The 20,552-nt window shown below is 31.1% G+C and overlaps 1 non-coding gene across 1 annotated transcript; it reads right to left on the bottom strand.

Annotated features, from left to right (window-relative positions):
- Window positions 1–16,512: 16,512 nt before the first annotated feature.
- On the bottom strand, window positions 16,513–16,615 carry LOC136216153 (small nucleolar RNA R71). The gene has a single exon (XR_010683145.1). It is a non-coding gene; the product is annotated as a small nucleolar RNA R71 (small nucleolar RNA).
- Window positions 16,616–20,552: the final 3,937 nt, after the last annotated feature.

Here is a 20,552-nt window from a genome sequence, read left to right as displayed (position 1 = left end):
CTTTTAAATGTTATCCTCACAACCTTAACTGATTCTGAAAGTATCATTTAATGTGGTTACGTTAGAAAGATATTGTCATGAGCTACGTGACAATTCAGCTCAGGCAGGGGCCAACTAGATAAGCAAATTAAATTATGATGGAACGAATAAAGTTGAAGGGGAAGATTGCCATTTATTCACATCTTCAAGTTTCTAATTTTCACTACCCATGTAATTATGCACATGTGTAATTGTGATAGTAGAAAACTGTATAAATATCTAAGTAATTATGGTGGATGTGATATGGATTATAGGTAACACATGAAACTTTTCAATTAAATTTCATCAAGAGGCTATATATCTCTAACATGTGTGTATGGTACTCTTTTATACATGTTAACTAATATGTTGTATATCCTTAACATGCATATGTTTAATCGAGACAATATATATCTCTAACAAGTGTATAACGCGAGCTCTCAATGGTATGCTGGTCCCACGAATTATTTACGAGTATGAATGAGGAGAGACGAAACTTAAATATTTAGTTACGTGCGAGTGGAAAATATAGGAATTGTCCACCCATAACTAAATCGAATTGGGTGGATAAATATGGATTCAGATTTATATCTAATTATATTATTAAGATATATAAGAATCCTAACTATCTAAAATGGTAGAATAATATTATAAGATTTAGAATTATAATTAACTAAAGTTTACTCTATGTGACTGTGATTAGCATTAGTCGTTATCCTCCTTTATAAATAGAGCATCAGTCAGACCATGATTAATAATGATGGATGCGTGTCTCTCCCAACCTCTCTATTTCTCTCTCAACGTTCATTCTTAGTTCATGGAATTATCGCAGCTCCTCCTGATCAACATTCACGTAGGAATGTGTGACAGGTAATATGAGATCTCGGTTCGATTCTTCTGCTATAATAACTCACCGATATTCTACACTACAAGAGATCTTCATAACCCTTGTTTGATATTCTTATTATATGGAGGAATTCCTTAAAAAAAATTACATTAAATTCCAATTATATATGTAAGATAATTATATAATATCAGTGAAATTTGCTGGATTCATAACTAAAGTTCTCAAATTATTTAATTTAGAGATCTCAACCAACTTGATGTAGTAATAGACTTTAATTGAAAAAGAAAACCTGTAATATTTAAATATTTGAACAGCTTTTGAACTGATTAAATTAAGGCATAATGTCTATTTGGCTCCTTAAACTAAGGTTTCAAAGTCAATTAGGACCTTAAACTATCAAAATCATCAATCAGATCCTTGAACTAACAAAAAATCATCAATTGAGTCTACATCCTAAACAAAAATCATCAATTAAGACCTCATATAAAATCATTCGGTTAAACAGTTTCAGACCCTCTTTACCAAACCCGTTGTGAACCAACAGAGATTATTATGATATATATCAAATAGTCACAGTTTCTGATTTTAAGATATGATGAGGATTCAATTGATGATTTTTGCTTAGTTCAGGGACATGATTGATGATTTTGATAGTTTAAGGTCCTAATTGACCTTGAAGCTTTCATTTGGGGACCTAAATGAGTTTAATGCCTTAGAATAATGTTTTCCCACTTGTAGCTGCTTATATTATAAAATGGATTCAACAGTGAAGAAATGGTTATTGTAGTATTGATATTTGAGAAATTTTAGTCTACTTGTGGTATGATTAAAAATAATAGTTGAATGACATGTTACATATTTTAAAATTCATTTATAGTTTATATTTTAGAATTTACAATTTTATATAAATAAATAAATAATTAATTATATATAATATTAATATTTGTATTGATTAATGTATCACATGTCATATAGGGGGATTTGGTGGGAAGGGATTTGGTGCAGGTGCTGTGTATGTAGGAAGGTGGGTAGGAGGTATGTGGGAAAGAAGCCGGATCAGAAATATAGGGGGCGGGTGTTCGATCGGCTGGTGTTTGTGAAAACGGGAATTGACATTCGTCAAACGCGATATGATAATTTTATTTGTGGATGGGTCGTAGCATTTGTAACCTCTATGATAACCTAAGAAGACACAAGGAGAGGAACAAGCCTGTAATTTATGACGATAGGAAGATAGGATAAGAAGAAAACATAAACAGCCAAAAACTCGTAAATGAGAGTAACACGGATCTCGTTGGTAAAGAATTTTGGTGGGAGATTGATAGCTTAGAATTTTATAAGGATAAATGTTAAGGAGATACTAGCAACACTAAGAGAATGGTGCAAAAGAAAAAGGAATTGATGCAAGGTTGAGTATAGTTCGCATTACAATATTGATAGTGTGAATTGTACGTTCAGATTTTCCATTTTGGGAGGATGTATAAGGACAGGAAAAACGGAATTGCATACCATGAGGATACTGAAAGGAGGAGCTGTGATTTGTTTGACCAGAATAACGTCCGTCTCTCCCGCGATGGAATCGGCCGCCGTTCCTCCCACCTTTGTGAAAATAGTTGTTGCCATTAAAAGGAGGGCGATATGGCGGAGGAAACGTAGAGGGAGGCGGAGTCGATGAGGCAACACACAGGGATGCCGATTTCGCGGATACTGTGTGTTTACGAGCACGAGCCGTTTCTTCCAATACTAGCATTGAACGAGCCTTATGAAACAGAGGAAGAGAATCCCCATGACGAATCTGAGTTACAACTGTGTCATAGGCATCGGTTAATCCTGACATAAGTTGCAACACCATTTGATCATTTGAAACAGGGCAATCAACATTAGTTAATTGATCGGATATAGATTTTAAGTGCAGACAATAGGATGAAATATCATAGAAGTCCTCCATTTTAATTTTGGAAAATTCCTGTTGAAGAAATAGGGCACGAGAATGCTTATTATCAGAGAATATATCCTGGAGACAGGTCCATGCTTTAGCAGCTGTAGAGTCAATTTCGATGATAGTGTGGAGTAAATCAATTGAAATTGTGCTATAAATCCATTGAAGGAGGACAGCGTCAATTCGAGCCCATAGGCCGGGATTGGTTTGTTTCAGGGAAGTGGCGGATGTTTCTGTAGCAAGAGGGGATATGTGGTCGAGAACTTGAAATGTCGGGCATGTAGTTTGAAAAGGGCAGCTCATGTTGGATAGTGACCTTTGTCAATGTCACAAGTGATTTTGATGAAAGTGGAGATATTAGAAACAGTTAGGGCAGGATGAATTGATACAGGTGGAGGGTTAGAATTTGTGTTGGTTTCTGCCATGGGAGGGAAGAAAAATGGTCGAAAATTTGAGGAAGAGGGAGAAGGGAAGAGAGTCGGCCAGGGTAGAGAGAGAGAGAGGGTGGGTTAGATTTAGGTCTCTGATACCATGATAGAGTTAAACTCTTGTTGATTTATTAATCATAAAAAATGTATATATACAAAATACAGTTTAATCCTAGATTTTAGGCTAGAATCAAGCAACTAATCTTATCTTGTGAGATACAGAAAATATCTAATAAAATACATATAAAACATACATAGCTAATACAAACTATTAATTCAATATACGAATTAAACCGTATGATAAAATCTTTGATGTTAATAAAACTTTAATATGTAGAGTGAAATGTAAAATTCCACCATAAACTGACTTTTAGAGTGCAGATATATTTCCCCTACGTTTTTTTCTATAGAAATATGAGCAGCAGTGGAGTCAGGAATTAATATCTGAAGAAACTAATTTTTGTCTTGCGGTTTAGAATAATTTTTCAAAATCCTATTCCGTTACGGCTGCATAAAATTTTGTTAGCTTCCTAAAACTTCGATGTTTTAGTGTGTCGGCTAAAAAATTAAAAGTGCCTAATGTGAAAGAGTAGATATATTTAATTTTGTATAAGTTCTACGTTAATTTTTTAAAAATTATAATTTTTTTATTGTTAGTTATAATTTTTTTAATTAAAATTTAATTTTAAAATTAAGTTATCTGAGTTTCAAAAGTAAAAAAAAATGATATCTTTTTATGGAAAAGAGGTATCGTAAAAGTGAGTTTAAAAATATTATGAAGATAAATAGTCCACTCAAAATAATTAATAATGGTAACATAGTTATATAATTTTTTTTTAGAAATTAAAGTTTAAATAAATGAAATTTAAAAAATAAAATAAGATTTATTAGATTTGAATTCATGATCTCTTAAACTAAAATATAAATTTTAAACTAATTCAATCATTTTGAAATATTGAAATAATACTATAAATATAAACTACTATTAGTGGGGTTATAAATGGCAGAACCATCACTATTCAAAGATATAGTCGGTGGTGAGGGGAACACCGACTCTCTAAGCTCTAGACTGACTCCGACCTGAATAAGATATAATTGTTTTTTTTCTAACACCTTGATTGCAATTTGCAATTCTATCATTAGCGATGTGACCGAGTTATGTAAATCCATTTATAAACTTGTAATTAATAGCATAAATAATGTCAAAAAGAGATTGTAATTCGGTTAATCCATTCCGATATCTAAGTCAGTTTTGATAAGATATTTGAGGATGAATGCAACAGTAAATCAACACTATAAACTAAACTTAATGAATGAATGAAGTCTCCTATCTTGAGTTGTGCTTACTTCATTTATATTGTGCTCGAGTTGTAAAAGACGATTATTTTAGGAGCCGGACTTGCTATGTATCACTTGTTGATAGGTGAACATGTGTCCGTATATCGGGGTATGATATTCTTTAAGCACATTAGGTCTGTGATTCGAGATCAGACATAATAGGTGTTTTGAGACTTCCAGAGTCAATGCCTTTAAGACGAGATCGTATTAAGCAGCTTTGATGTGGTGACTCCATATGTCCTTTTTCCTGGGTGAATAGTACCTAGAAAAAAATATTTTCGTCTGATATTTTTTTTTTGGTAGGAATAGGAAAAGAAAAGGAAAAACCAAAAAACAAAAACTAGCATTGGATTAGCATAGAGAAGCTAACCCCACCTCATCTTCAAAAATAAGAGAAGAAAGAAAAACAAGAGGATAAGAAAAGGTCGTGACGCCCAGCAACCCCTCATGACCAGCAATCGCCGAGTGATCCGCAACCCGGTTCTGCTCTCTGAAGATATGGCTGAATTCTATGTAATCAAAAGAAGAGCAAAAACTTCTAATACCTTTGATAAGATTTCGGCTATTTAAACAATTTGTATTATTATCGATTTTCGTCTGATATTAATTACTTTTGTTAATTTTCTAATTTTTATTTTTATTTTTATTAAAAAAAAAAGTTCATCAAATGAAATTTTTGAATATGAAACTATCATAATTTTAAAGTAAAAAATATCATTATGTCTTATGGAACTTTTTTTCTGAAAAAGTAAAATAGAATATTATATTATTTAAGAATGATTCTTATTTTAATTAAATCTTTCGATTATAGTGCGGTAATGATTATTAGCATGGTCCAAGTAATAATTTCATCTTTATCTGTTTTTTAGTTAGTCAAATTTTTAATTATTATAAATTGTTTATTTTATAGTTTGTCCGGTTTTTCAATTGGAGACTAGCGACATACTTTTTTAGGTAGATTATCATCCAATTAAAACTTTATGGATATGTTAAAACTCGAACTCAATATCTAATTTAAGTAACTTGAAGTAACTTAAAATTTTTAACCACTCAAATCAACTTTGTTGGATTATAGTGGACTCTTTTAATACCCACTAGCTTTATAAACATGCACATTTTTTTTCGATCTAATTTTAGAGTATGTAATTTATTAGTTTCCAAATTTTTACGTAAATCATTATTTAGTTTTTCTATTTTAGAAAACACATTATAAAGTCTATATCTTTTTATCAGCGTTAATCTTTTGGTTCTTTTGTCTATTGTTTTAAATTTTTAACCAAACTTGTCTTAGCTTTCAATAGAGTTATATTGTGATACAAAATGGTCATGTTACTCTGATATTTTCTGTTTGTTTGTTTATTTCGAATATAACAATTAAAAATCTACAAAATAAATAAACAGAATGTCAAAAAGGTTAACAATGATAAACCATATGGATCTTATAATGTGTTTTTTAAAATAGGATGGCTAAACATTGTATTAGGTAAAAAGAAGATAACTAATAAATTACTTACCCTTAATTTTATATTCTATGTATATTTTATATTTTGTTGATATTGCTTATTACCTGATAACTGTGTTTATGAACTTATGATGGACCGTGTGAATGCCTTGTTGTATTTTCCTGGTCAAACTTGCAAAATAGAGCCAACGGTTGGAGAGGGGTCGGAGTCTAGCGAACCTGCTCTGATGTCTAATTTGGCAGATGCTTAGGAAGGATTTAAGAGTAGGACTAGTAGTATGTTGTAGTGTTAACGTACCGTATGATGTGGCTATACATTTTATTTATAAGGTTTGCTGTGAATCCCTTATCTTTTAAGAATCCTTTTAGTATCAGGAGTCCTTCTTTTAATAAAAATCTGGCTTTATGACGAGCCCCCTCCCCCCTCCCCAATCATGTAGAGTCGCTGACCTAGCTGCATGGGGTTTTCCTCTAAAGAGAAAACATTCCATAGAAGCTTCATAATAGATCTAATGACCTACATTGGGACACATGACAGTTGATCGGAAGGCTCCAGAGATGCCACGTGCCTGGTTTATTTTATACGATATCATATGTCCTCCTCTCTCCTGAAATCTTATAGGGTTCAATGCACATGGGAGCAGTGAAATGGCCTATTTGGCCTTCAACTTGCCTTTAATCATCTTTGCCTTCAGTCATAACTCCTCTCTTTTGACATGTGTTATTTGTGTGTTGAAACACAATTTTCACATTAATTTTGATTATGATAAAAATACTAAATGAAATTAATATCTCCGTAATAAATAACACATTAAATTTAAATGTTTATTTATTTATACTAATGTGTTTGTTGAAGTGTGTTGATGAATTAAGTTTAAGTTTAAAGAAATAAAGAAAATGCCTTAAGCCTTGAATCAAAACCCATAAGCTAAAGGCTAATAGGCAGAAGGATCCAGAAGCAACCTTAGCTGTCTCAAAGATGAGACAAACTTGGAAGACATATCAAGCCACGCCGGACAACATCAAGAGTTGACCGTGCAAATCATGGTCGTTATTTTTACAATGCAAGCAGTAGAAGAAGACTATGGAGGAAAGCAAGGTAGAAGAACACGGTGGATGGGAGAGCTGAGAGAAAGAGGAGAGGTGAAGTGTCGGGTAGAGATTTTAAAATCTAAAAATATAATAAAATAGAAAATAAATAAAATGACAAAAATGCCCCTTTTACTTTTTGACTTTGACTGCCACCTCATCATTTTTAACACTGTTAGACGGAAATGCCTATGTTTGCTAACGAAATAAAGTACATGGTACCACTTTGTAAACTTTTAAACCACATGGGTGCAGTTCGAAAATGGACCAAACCACAAGGTTTATTTTTGTACTTTTCCCTAAAAAATTTCAACCGTCGTATTAGTTTTTCTAAATATTTTTTTTATATGGAATGTAATTATCATTTATAACGTCTCTAATGATTTTTTTTTATAGAATATGAAAGTAATGAGTATATCTGTTTTATAGGTATTATAAAAAAATTTCAACTGTTGTGTTGGTTTTTCTAATTTTTTTTTTATATATAGAATGTAATTATCATATGTAACATTTGTGATGATTTTTTTTATAGAGTATGAAAGTAATTAGTATATCTATTTTATAGAGAATATAAAACTTTTCAACAATTGTTTCATAAAAAAAAAACTTTTCAACCATTGTATTGTTTTTTCTAAATATTTTTTTTTTTTGTATGAAATGCAATTATCATATGTCACGTTTCTGATGGTTTTTATAGAATATGAAAGTAATCCGTATATCTGTTTTAGAGAATATAAAATTTTTCAACCGTTGTATTGGTTTTTCTAAATATTTTTTTTATATGGAATGTAATATGTAATGTCTCTGATGATATTTTTTTAATAGAGTACGAAGGTAATCAGTATATCTGTTTTATAGGGAATATAAATTTTTTCAACCGTTATATTGGTTTTTCTAAATATTTTTTTATATGGAATATAATTATCATATGTAACATCTATTATGATTAACAATGTCTCGAACATTGACTTAAAATTTGCACAATATTCGAAACATTGAACCCTAACATTACATTGTTTTTCATGTTGGAATCATATTTCTTCTATTACGCTTATAAGAATCAAAAGTACACATTGAATTGTTTTTTATGTTTGAATCATATTTCTTTTACTACGTTTGTAAGAACCAAAATATAAAGAATTTTACATAGAGTTCATCTACATAACTTCAATGATAGGTTTACGCACTCGAGGTATAGATACTACAATGATAGATTGTATGGTTGACTTTGACACACATAAGTTAATTAGCACTAACACCAAAAGTTTAATTATACTCAACAAGGTGCAGAAATATTGCAACTCCCATTCAATGATTTAATTAATAATTTAGAAAAAACTAAAAAAAATACATAGTTTTTTTAACTATAATCCATATAAATTCATAACCATAAAGCCCAATTTAACAACACAATATTAAATATCAATGATTTAAAATTCTCTAAGTTTTTTCTTCTAACCACCATACTAGAAAGTTCACTATTTAGTATCTTTGTAACTAACATAAACATGTGTTGTGGTTCTACTTGATAAGCGACCTAGCATAGTGTGTAGAAAATAAACTGTTGCTAAATAAGTAAAAAACAATATTGTAGGTGAAACTAAAATTAAGAGGAGTATGTGATACGGTGAGGATATTGGTCTAATAAAAAGTTTTATATTTCATTCCATTAAAAATTTGGGGGTCTCAGAAAAATCCCATAAACAGTGTGAGAAAACTTTTTAACTTTTTAAACAGTGTGAGAAAAATCCGTATATCGGGGTATGATATTCTTTATAACCCATAAGCCAAAGGCTAGTGGATCAAGCTCCAGCCCAATAGGCAAAAGGGTCCAGAAGCAACCTTAGTTGTCTCAAAAATGAGACAAACTCGGAAGACATATCAAGCCACGTCGGACAAGATCAAGAGTTGACTGTGCGCAACTGACAAAGTCTCACCATAAAAGGAAAGTTTCAGAAGCACCAAATAGCTTATCCACTCGTCAACCAGAGAACATTGCCTGATTTGGTTAGACAACCAGTCTACTTCCGACCAAGCTTGAAGGACAATGCAACACACAAATCAATAGTAAAAGATAGAAGACCATTGGCTGTTGACACTAGCCTCTGAAGAGTGAAAGCGGCAAAAGAGCGTTTCCATCCAACGGTTATTTCGAAATTTGAAATGACCCCAGCCTTCAAATGTCAACTATAAAAGCCCCCTCATTTGCAACTTTGGAACTTGATCTTCAACGCTGAAATTCTCAGTGAATTCAATGGTAAGTTTACGCACTCCAAGCATAGATACTACAATGATAGATTGTATGGTTGATTTTGACACTCATAAGTTAATTAGCACCAACACCAAAAGTTTAATTACACTCAACAAGATACAGAAAAATTGCAAGTCCCACCAAATGATTTAATTAATAATTTCCAAAAAACTAAAAAAAATTATACAGTTTTTTTTAAGTTTAAACCACCTAAATTCATAACCATAAAGCCCAATTTAAGAACACAATATTAAATATCACCGATTTAAAATTCTCTAAGTTTTTTCTTCTAACCACCATACTAGAAAGTTCACTATTTAGTATCTTTGTAACTAACATAAACATGTGTTGTGGTTCTACTTGATAAGCGACCTCGCTAGTGTGTAGCAAATAAAGTGTTGCTAAACAAGTTAAAAACAATATTGTAGGTGAAACTAAAATTAAGATGAGTATGGGATATGGTGAGGATATTGGTCTAATAAAAAGTTCTATATTTCATTCCATTAAAAATTTGGGGGTCTCCGAAAACACCATAAATAGTGTTAGAAAACTTTTTAATTTTTTTTCTCATAAATAATGAGATAGAGAGAAGAGTTTACTATCTAAACCGAGATAGTTCACGGCTTGTAAGAAGCAATCATGAAGCCAATTAGTCCATATCACCTTCGGCTTCTTGGGTGCTACAACAACAGCAGAACTCTCAACTTCAATGATATTCAAAGCTTCACCTTCACACAAAAAAAAAAATTAAGTTTAAAAATGACATTTAACTCAGAATCTTCAATTTATAAATTATGAATTACATACCTCTGTGATTTTCCATAGGAATTAATTTTTTGAGAAAGGAGAAAGGAGAGATGGATGGTAAGATTCTGAACACTAAGTAAAAGCTTAGTTCAGTTTCTTACTGAACACTAGCAGCCTGAACCTCCAACCCCCTTTTTTTTATAGAGTATGAAAGTAATCAGTATATCAATTTTATAGGGAATATAAAAAATTTCAACAGTTGTATTGGTTTTTCTAAATATTTTTTCTATATGGAATGTAATTATCACATGTAACGTCCCTGGTGATTTTTTTATAGAGTATGAAAGTAATCAGCATATCTGTTTTATAGGGAATATAAAAAAATTCAACCGTGGTATTGGTTTTTCTAAATATATATTTTTTATATGGAATGTAATTATCATATGTAACATCTCTAATGATTTTTTTTATAGAATATGAAAGTAATCAGTATATATGTTCTATAGGGAATATAAAAATATTCAATCGTTGTATTAGTTTTTCTAAATATTTTTTTATATGCAATGTAATTATCATATGTAACGTCTCTGATGATTTTTTTATAGAGTATGAAAGTAATTAATATATCTGTTGTATAGGGAATATAAAAATTTTCAACTATTGTATTGGTGTTTCTAAATATTTTTTTTTATATGGAATGCAATTATCATATGTAACGTCTCTGGTGATTTTTTTATAGAGTATGAAAGTAATTAGTATATTTGTTTTCTAGGGAATATAAATTTTTTCAACCATTCTATTGGGTTTTCTAAATATTTTTTTTATATGGAATGTAATTATCATATGTAACGTCTCTGATATTTTTTATAGAGTACGAAAGTAATCAGTATATCTGTTTTATAGGGAATATAAAAAATTTCAACCGTCGTATTAGTTTTTCTAAATATTTTTTTATATGGAATGTAATTATCATTTGTAACGTCTCTGATGATTTTTTTTATAGAATATGAAAGTAATCAGTATATCTGTTTTATAGGTATTATAAAAAAATTTCAACCGTTGTATTGGTTTTTCTAAATATCTTTTATTTATATAGAATGTAATTATCATATGTAACATTTGTGATGAGTTTTTTATAGAGTATGAAAGTAATTAGTATATCTGTTTTATAGAGAATATAAAACTTTTCAACCATTGTTTTGTTTTTTCTAAATATTTTTTTGTATCGAATGCAATTATCAAATGTCACGTCTCGGATGGTTTTTATAGAATATGAAAGTAATTAGTATATCTGTTTATAGGGAATAAAAAAAATTTCAACCGTTGTATTGGTTTTTCTAAATATTTTTTTTATATGGAATGTAATATGTAATGTCTCTGATGATTTTTTTGTATAGAGTGCGAACGTAATCAGTATATCTGTTTTATAGGGAATATAAATTTTTTCAACCGTTATATTGGGTTTTCTAAATATTTTTTTATATGGAATGTAATTATCATATGTAACATCTATGATGATTAATAATGTCTCGAACATTAACTTAAAATTTGCACAATATTCGAAACGTTGAACTCTAACATTACATTGTTTTTCATGCTGGAATCATATTTCTTCTATTACACTTATAAGAATCAAAAGTACACATTGAATTGTTTTTTTTATGTTTGAATCATATTTCTTTCATTACGTTTGTAAGAACCAAAATATAAAGAATTTTACGTAGAGTTCATCTACATAACTTCAATGGTAGGTTTACGCACTCGAGGTATAGATACTATAATGATAGATTGTATGGTTGACTTTGACACTCATAAGTTAAATAGCACCAACACCAAAAGTCTAATTACACTCAACAAGGTGCAGAAAAATTGCAACTCCCACTGCATGACTGAATTAATAATTTAGAAAAAACTAAAAAAATATACAATTTTTTAACTATAATCCACATAAATTCATAACCATAAAGCCCAATTTAAGAACACAATATTAAATATCACCGATTTAAAATTCTTTAAGTTTTTTCTTCTAACCACCATAACCACCATACTAGAAAGTTCACTATTTAGTATCTTTGTAACTAACATAAACATGTGTTGTGGTTCTACTTGATAAACGACCTAGCTAGTGTGTAGCAAATAAAGTGTTGCTAAATAAGTAAAAAACAATATTGTAGGTGAAACTAAAATTAAGAGGAGTATGGGATATGGTGAGGATATTGGTCTAATAAAAAGTTTTATATTTCATTCCATTAAAAATTTGGGGGTCTCAGAAAAACCCCATAAACAGCGTTGCAAAACTTTTTAATTTTTTTCTCATAAATAATGAGATAGAGAGAAGAGTTTACTGTCTAAACCAAGATAGTTCTCGACTTGTAAGAAGCGATCATGAAGTCAATTTGTCCACATCACCTTCGGCTTCTTGGGTGCAACAACAACATCAGAACTCTCAACTTTAATGATATTCAAAGCTTCATCTTCACACACAAAAAAAAAATAATAATTAAGTTTAAAAATGACAATTAACTCAGAATCTTCAATTTATAAATTCCGAATTACATACCTCTGTGATTTTCCATAGGAATTAATTTTTTGAGAAAGGAGAAAGGAGAGATGAATGCTAAGATTTTGAACACTAAGTAAAAGCTTAGTTCAGTTGCTTACTGAACACTAGCAGCCTGAACCTCCAACCCTTTTTTTTTATAGAGTATCAAAGTAATCAGTATATCTATTTTATAGGGAATATAAAAAATTTCAACAGTTGTATTGGTTTTTCTAAATATTTTTTATATAGAATGTAATTATCATATGTAACGTCTCTAGTGATTTTTTTTATAGAGTATGAAAGTAATCAGTATATCTGTTTTATAGGGAATATAAAAAATTTCAACCGTTGTATTGGTTTTTCTAAATATATTTTTTTATATGGAATGTAATTATCATATGTAACGTCTCTGATGATTTTTTTATAGAGTATGAAAGCAATCAATATATATAGGGAATATAAAAAATTTCAATCGTTGTATTAGTTTTTCTAAATATTTTTTTATATGGAATGTAATTATCATATGTAACGTCTTTGATGATTTTTTTATAGACTATAAAAGTAATCAATATATCTGTTGTATAGGGAATATAAAAATTTTCAACTGTTCTATTGGTGTTTCTAAATATTTTTTTATATGGAATGCAATTATCATATGTAACGTTTCCAATGATTTTTTTTATAGAGTATGAAAGTAATTAGTATATCTGTTTTCTTGGGAATATAAAATTTTTCAACCGTTGTATTGGGTTTTCTAAATATTTTTTTTATATGGAATGTAATTATCATATGTAACGTCTCTGATATTTTTTTATAGAGTATGAAAGTAATCAGTATATCTGTTTTATAGGGAATATAAAAAATTTCAACCGTCCTATTAGTTTTTCTAAATATTTTTTTTATATATAGAATGTAATTATCATATTTAACGTCTCTAATGATTTTTTTTATAGAATATGAAAGTAATGAGTATATCTGTTTTATAGGTATTATAAAAAAATTTCAACCGTTGTTTTGGTTTTTCTAAATATTTTATATATATATAGAATGTAATTACCATATGTAACATTTGTGATGATTTTTTTTATAGATTATGAAAGTAATTAGTATATCTGTTTTACAAGAGAATATAAAACTTTTCAACCATTGTTTCATTAAAAAAAAAAATTTCAACCATTGTATTGTCTTTTTTAAATATATTTTTTTTGTATGGAATGCAATTATCATATGTCACGTCTCTGATGGTTTTTATAGAATATGAAAGTAATCAGTATATCTGTTTATAGGGAATATAAAAAATTTCAACTGTTGTATTGGTTTTTCTAAATATTTTTTTATATGGAATGTAATATGTAATGTCTCTGATGATTTTTTGTATAGAGTACGAAAGTAATCACTATATCTGTTTTATAGGGAATATAAATTTTTTCAATCGTTATATTGGTTTTTCTAAATATTTTTTATATGGAATGTAATTATCATATGTAACATCTATTATGATTAACAATGTCTCGAACATTGACTTAAAATTTGCACAATATTCGAAACATTGAACCCTAACATTACATTGTTTTTCATGCTAGAATCATATTTCTTCTATTACGCTTTGTTAAGCCCAAAATATACCTAAAATATCATTAATATTTATATCATTTTTTATTACATATTCGTGTTATTTATATCTGTTTAGATTACTTTTACTTTCGAATATCTTTCTTTCTTGCAAGGTACCTAAATATTTGGTAAAATCCAAATAGGAACGAAAAAGGATCTAAAACAGAAGAAAAACCCTACAAAAGAAGTTAAAGACGACGTAAATCGAAAGCGCCAAGTCGAGGACATGAACGAAAGCAAGAAGTAAGAAAACTTGCCGGGCCGCGACAGTGGATCCTTAACCCGCGGCCGCGACACGTGTGGTATAGCCATTTCTCCCATTCGTCCGTCGCTCAGCTCAGTGCTACGTCATTCACGGCCGCAGATTACTATCCTCGGTAAGTGCAGAAATTTTACAAAGAGCATTTAACACATGCTGAAATCCAAGAAACGCGTTCGTTCAAGTGGATAAAGACGTCCTTTCACAGCGGGCACGACTCTTAACCAAGGAACACATCACTTCAAACTCAACCCTTCAACATCTATAAATAAAGAGTTGATGTTGAGAAGAAAAGATGTTATGTGTGAAATGTTATAATATAGATATAGAAATCAGAGCGTAGAACTTATGTTGAAGTTCTAAGTAAAAAGATTTCGAGAGTTAGAAATTAGATTCTGTACAAAACAAGATGAGGTACGCATATTGTTTATAGTTTAATTACAACTCAGTAGCGTTTAGACATTGTTCCAGTTTTAGTTTGCATCATGGTAGTGGCCGACCGAATCCCTATTACGAAGTTACAGCGAGAAGATTGAGTAGAGTGTTCGTCCCCGAGCCTGACAACCTCCTAGGAAACCCAAGGAAGCGGAACCGATCAAGCCCTTCACTTGCACGCCCTCGAAGAACTCGATGCTCCTTATTCTCTGTAAACTTGTATCAATTTATATTTCATCTAATAAAATCCGTTCTATTCGACAAATCGTTATGCAGCACTTATGGTAACCAATCCAATATAAGTGAGGCTGGTGTTTTCATTAATATGCACTTGAATTTAAAATCATTACAAGAAAACTTTGTTGAACACTTAGGCAAATTATCATCTCGAAAGAGTTTTAATTTGAGTAAGGGCAACTATCTCGAAAGGGTTTTGTCGCGTTCAAAGCCAATTAATTAGAGGTTCCATCATTTATTTCATCGTCATAATTGATACAACGTTTAAGTTGTTTTCTTTGCTTAATGCAAATGAATAAATTCAATCGTTTTTCTAATAAGTTCTAAATGTTTCTGTTTTGTAAAATTCATCCTTTGAATCAGAAGATCTTTCTAACAATCGATTTATTCTAAATATAAAATCTTATTCCAACATTTTCAAGTACTCAAATTTCACAAATTCAATTAAACCAATTTTCACTTTTCATTTACATTTAATAATAAACCTAACAAGTTCGAAATTAATAATTCAAAAATAATTTTATTACTACAAGCGAAACCGTGCACTTGCGGAAACTGTGGGATCGATATTTTTATTACTACAAGCGAAACCGTGCACTTGCGGAAATCGCTCAACAAGTTTTTGGCGCCGTTGCCGGGGATACGCCAAAATTTTTGACAAAATTTTTATTTTTCGTATTTTATTTTCGAATATAGGTTTATACATTATTTTTATACAACCTTTACATTTTATTTATTTTCAGTTTATATAACACATTTGTTTTCAATTTTGTTTTGAAGGTAGTTTGGTTCGTGCAACAATTTCAAGTTCATGCGCAGTTCGCGAAGTTCGGGCACGCCACCAGATCCTCTTGATCTAGAAATTGAAAGAACACTTAAGAAAAACAAGAAAAACAATAAAAACAAAAACCATACACCCTTAAAAACCAAAGTATTTCAGACAGAAAATATGGATTATGCTAGGCCAGGAATGGCCGGTGTAACTAATAGTGTAGTTAGACCCCGTATAAACGCAAATCAATTTGAAATTAAACATGCTTTGCTTAATATGTTGCAAAACAACGTAACGTTTTATGGATTGCCTAATGAAAACCCGAATGCACATTTGACAAATTTCTTAGAAATTTGTGACACTTTTAAAATTACTGATGTAACAGCCGAAGCAATCAAACTTCGCCTCTTTCCTTTCATTTTGAAGGATAAGGCAAAAATTTGGTTAACTTCTATGCCTGCTGCAACATTTGAAACTTGGGACCAATTAGCTCAAGCATTTTTACAAAAATATTTTCCCTTAGCAAAAACCGCAAGAGTCATCAAAGAGTTGACATCTTTTACACAAAATGATAATGAAACTCTTTATGAAGCTTGGGAACGTTTTAAAGAACTTCAACGTTTATGCCAGATGCACTTTTAATGCAGACATTCTATAATGGATTAAATCCTACGACTAGAGGTTCATTAGATGCTATGTCTGGAAGATTATTTATGAAGAAGACGTCCGCCCAAGCAAGAGAACTTTTGGAGGAAATGGCAATCAACAGCAGTATGTGGCCCGCAGAGCATGGACATATACCAACGGTGAAACCATCATCCTCAGGTACATCATCAGTTAAATGTATAATGAATCTTGATCCTGTAGCAATGTTACAAGCCCAATTTTCTGCCTTATCGCACAAAATTGATAAGTTTATGGCACCGTGCGATCCTAATGATCCGATCCAGAGAGACATTGATTACGAAGGTATGAATGAGATAGAACAGGTAAATTTTGTCCAAGGACAAAACCAAACTACTAATCCTTATTCTAATACTTATAATCCTGGATGGAGAAATCATCCTAACTTTAACTAGAAAGATGGTAATAATAATAATAATGCAAATGCTAATCAATATCGTGTAAATAATTATCAAAATCAAACAAGAGATACGATTAGCACTTTATCTTCAAAAATCGACAAATTTATAGATGCGATGAATGGAAAGGTAAGTAATCAAGATGATGGTTTTAAACGGATCGAAAATAAATTCGATCAGCTTATCAAAAACCAATCATCTAGCATCCATAATTTGGAGGTTCAAATTGGACAACTTGCTAAATCAATTCCATCCCGCAAAGAGGGAAGTCTTCCCAGCCAAACGGAAGAAAATCCGAAAGAGCATGTTAAGGCTATCACTCTTCGTTCGGGGAAAAACTACTTAGGTCCGGAAATGCCCGGAAATTCAACTTTACCTGGAAATTATTTACCAAAGTCCAAAGAAGATACGTTAAAACAAAAAGATATGCCAATTGACTCTAATCCAAAACCTTTTGTACCAAAACCACATTTTCCACACAGGATCCGAAATAAGGACCATGATAAACAACTTTTATCATTTTTAGACAAACTTAAAAATTTGCATATAAATTTAACATTCATGGATGCAATTACGCAAATTCCTAATTATGAAAAATTCTTGAAAGATTTAATTTCAAAAAAGATTAGTTGGGAAGGAATTTCATCCATTGCTCTTTCTGAAGATTGTAGTTCGATAGTATCGAGCAAATTACCTACTAAACTCAAAGATCCCGGATGCTTTACCATTCCGTGTACATTGGGAAATATGGAATTCCCAAGTTGTCTTTGCGATTTAGGAGCTAGTATAAACTTGATGCCATTGTCTATTTTTGAGAAATTAGGTTTAGAAGAAGACATCAAGCGTACCAATATGGTTTTGCAATTAGCGGATCAATCCACTAAAAGACCATATGGTATAATTGAAGATGTTTTGGTGAAAGTTGACAAATTTATTTTTCCTACTGACTTTGTTATCTTAGATTTTGCTTATGATGCTAATTGTCCGCTAATCTTTGGTAGACCATTCATGAACACGGGACGTGCTCTAGTTGATGTGTCGGAAGGAAAAGTAGCTTTAAGGATAGGTGATGATAAGATCGAGTTCGGTATGAATCAAGCAATGAAATATCCTATGGAGGATTTTGCTTGCATGAAACTTGATTCAATTGAAGAATGTGTTAATGACATTGTTCAAAGAGAAGAAATAATAGAACCTATAATGGGTGAAGAATTAGAAGATAAGGACCCAGAGCCTTTGATTCGAGAAGATGGACCAGTTCCGCCTTCAGTAATAGTTCCACCTAAATTAGAACTTAAAGAATTACCTAACCATCTGAGATACACTTTCCTAGGCGGAAGTGATACTCTACCTATAATCATCTCTAACAAATTAACAGAAAATCAAGAAGAAAAATTGAAAGAAGTTGTTAGAAATAGAATAGGAAGTATGGGATGGCAGATTTCAGATTTAAAAGGAATTAATCCTAGTATTGTAATGCATAGGATTCACTTAGAAGAAGATAAGCCACCTAAAGCGGATAGACAAAGACGTTTAAATCCGAACATGAAAGAAGTAGTCAAAAATGAGATTACTAAACTTTTAGACAATGGAATCATTTATCCTATTTCGGATAGTGAATGGGTTAGTCCAATCCATTGTGTACCCAAAAAGGGAGATATAACTGTAGTAAGGAATGATGAAGGTGAATTAATACCTACACGAACCACCACCGGTTGGAGGGTTTGTATAGATTATAGGAACCTAAATAAGGCAACTAGGAAAGATCATTTTCCTTTACCTTTCATCGATCAAATGATCGAAAGGATAGCCGGTCATGCATTTTATTGTTTTCTTGATGGTTATTCCGGATTCTTTCAAATATATATTTACCCGGATGACCAAGATAAAACAACCTTCACATGTCCTTATGGAACATTTGCATATAGAAGAATGCCTTTTGGTTTATGTAATGCACCAGCAACTTTTCAATGTTGCATGACTGCAATTTTTAATGATTTCATCGAAGATATCATGGAAGTATTTTATGGATGATTTTTCAGTTTATGGAGATTCTTTTGATGCATGTTTAAAAAACTTAGATAGAGTTCTTTCTAGATGCGAAGAAACGAATTTGGTATTAAATTGGGAAAAATGTCATTTCATAATCGACGAAGGAATTGTTTTAGGTCATAAAATATCTGAAAAAGGATTAGAAGTAGATAGAGCAAAAACTTCAGTAATAGAAAAATTACCCCCACCACAACTGTCAAGGGAGTAAGATCTTTTCTAGGACATGCAGGTTTTTACAGACGATTTATAAAAAACTTTTCTGTAATTTCCAAACCACTTACTAATTTGCTTATGAAAGATTCAACCTTCGATTTTAATGAAGATTGTATTAAAGCTTTCGAAACATTGAAAACAGCCTTAGTCAGTGCACTCATAATTGTTAAACCCAATTGGGATTTACCTTTTGAAATTATGTGTCATGCAAGTGACCTAGAAGTAGGATGTGTTTTAGGTCAAAGAAAAGATAAAAGATTACATGTTATTTATTATGCAAGGCACACATTGTCCGGTGCACAATTAAATTACACAACAACAGAAAAAGAGATGTTAGCCGTAGTATTTGCATGTGATAGGTTTAGGTCATACTTGTTAGGATCTAAAGTTATTATTTATGCGGATCACGCAGCTTTACGTTATCTGTTTGCTAAGAAAGATGCAAAACCGCGTCTGATTAGATGGGTTTTGTTGTTACAAGAATTTGATATAGAAATTAAAGACAAAAAGGGAGTAGAAAACCTTGTCGCCAATCATCTATCGAGACTAGAAGATGAAAACGGTCCTATAGGTGAAACTATCGGTATACGAGATGATTTCCCCGATGAACATCTCTATCAGGTAGAAAGTATCATGTCACCATGGTATGCAGATTTTGCTAATTATCTTGCAACCAATATTATTCCGGAAGGATTATCTTCCCAACAGAGGAAGAAATTTTTCTTCGATATTAAACAATATTTTTGGGAAGATCCCTTTCTATTCAAATCATGTGGTGACGGGATAATTAGGAGATGTGTTGGAGAAAATGAATATGAATCTATAATAACGGAATGTCATTCCAGCTCATATGGAGGACATAATGGAGTTAATAAAATGGTAGCTAAAATATTGGAATGTGGTTTCTTTTGGCCTACAATGTTTAAGGACGTTGGTTCATTTATTACTCGTTGTGATAAATGCCAAAGAACGGGAAATTTAGGAAGGAAATATGAGATGCCCTTCACAAACGTGTTGGAAGTTGAAATCTTCGACATGTGGGGAATTGATTTCATGGGACATTTTCCGCCTTCCAATGGTAAAATTTACATATTAGTAGCCGTTGATTATGTTTCAAAGTGGGTTGAAGCAATTGCAACCCCTACGAATGATTCTAAAGTAGTAATTAATTTTCTTGACGATATATTTTGTAGATTTGGTTGTCCTAGATTCGTTGTTAATGATGGC

The sequence above is a fragment of the Euphorbia lathyris genome, chromosome 1 (genome assembly GCF_963576675.1).
Source record: "Euphorbia lathyris chromosome 1, ddEupLath1.1, whole genome shotgun sequence".
In the NCBI taxonomy this organism is placed as follows: Eukaryota; Viridiplantae; Streptophyta; class Magnoliopsida; order Malpighiales; family Euphorbiaceae; genus Euphorbia; species Euphorbia lathyris.
Note: the sequence above shows the minus strand (reverse complement) of the source record. Positions and strands in the feature narration are given on the sequence as shown.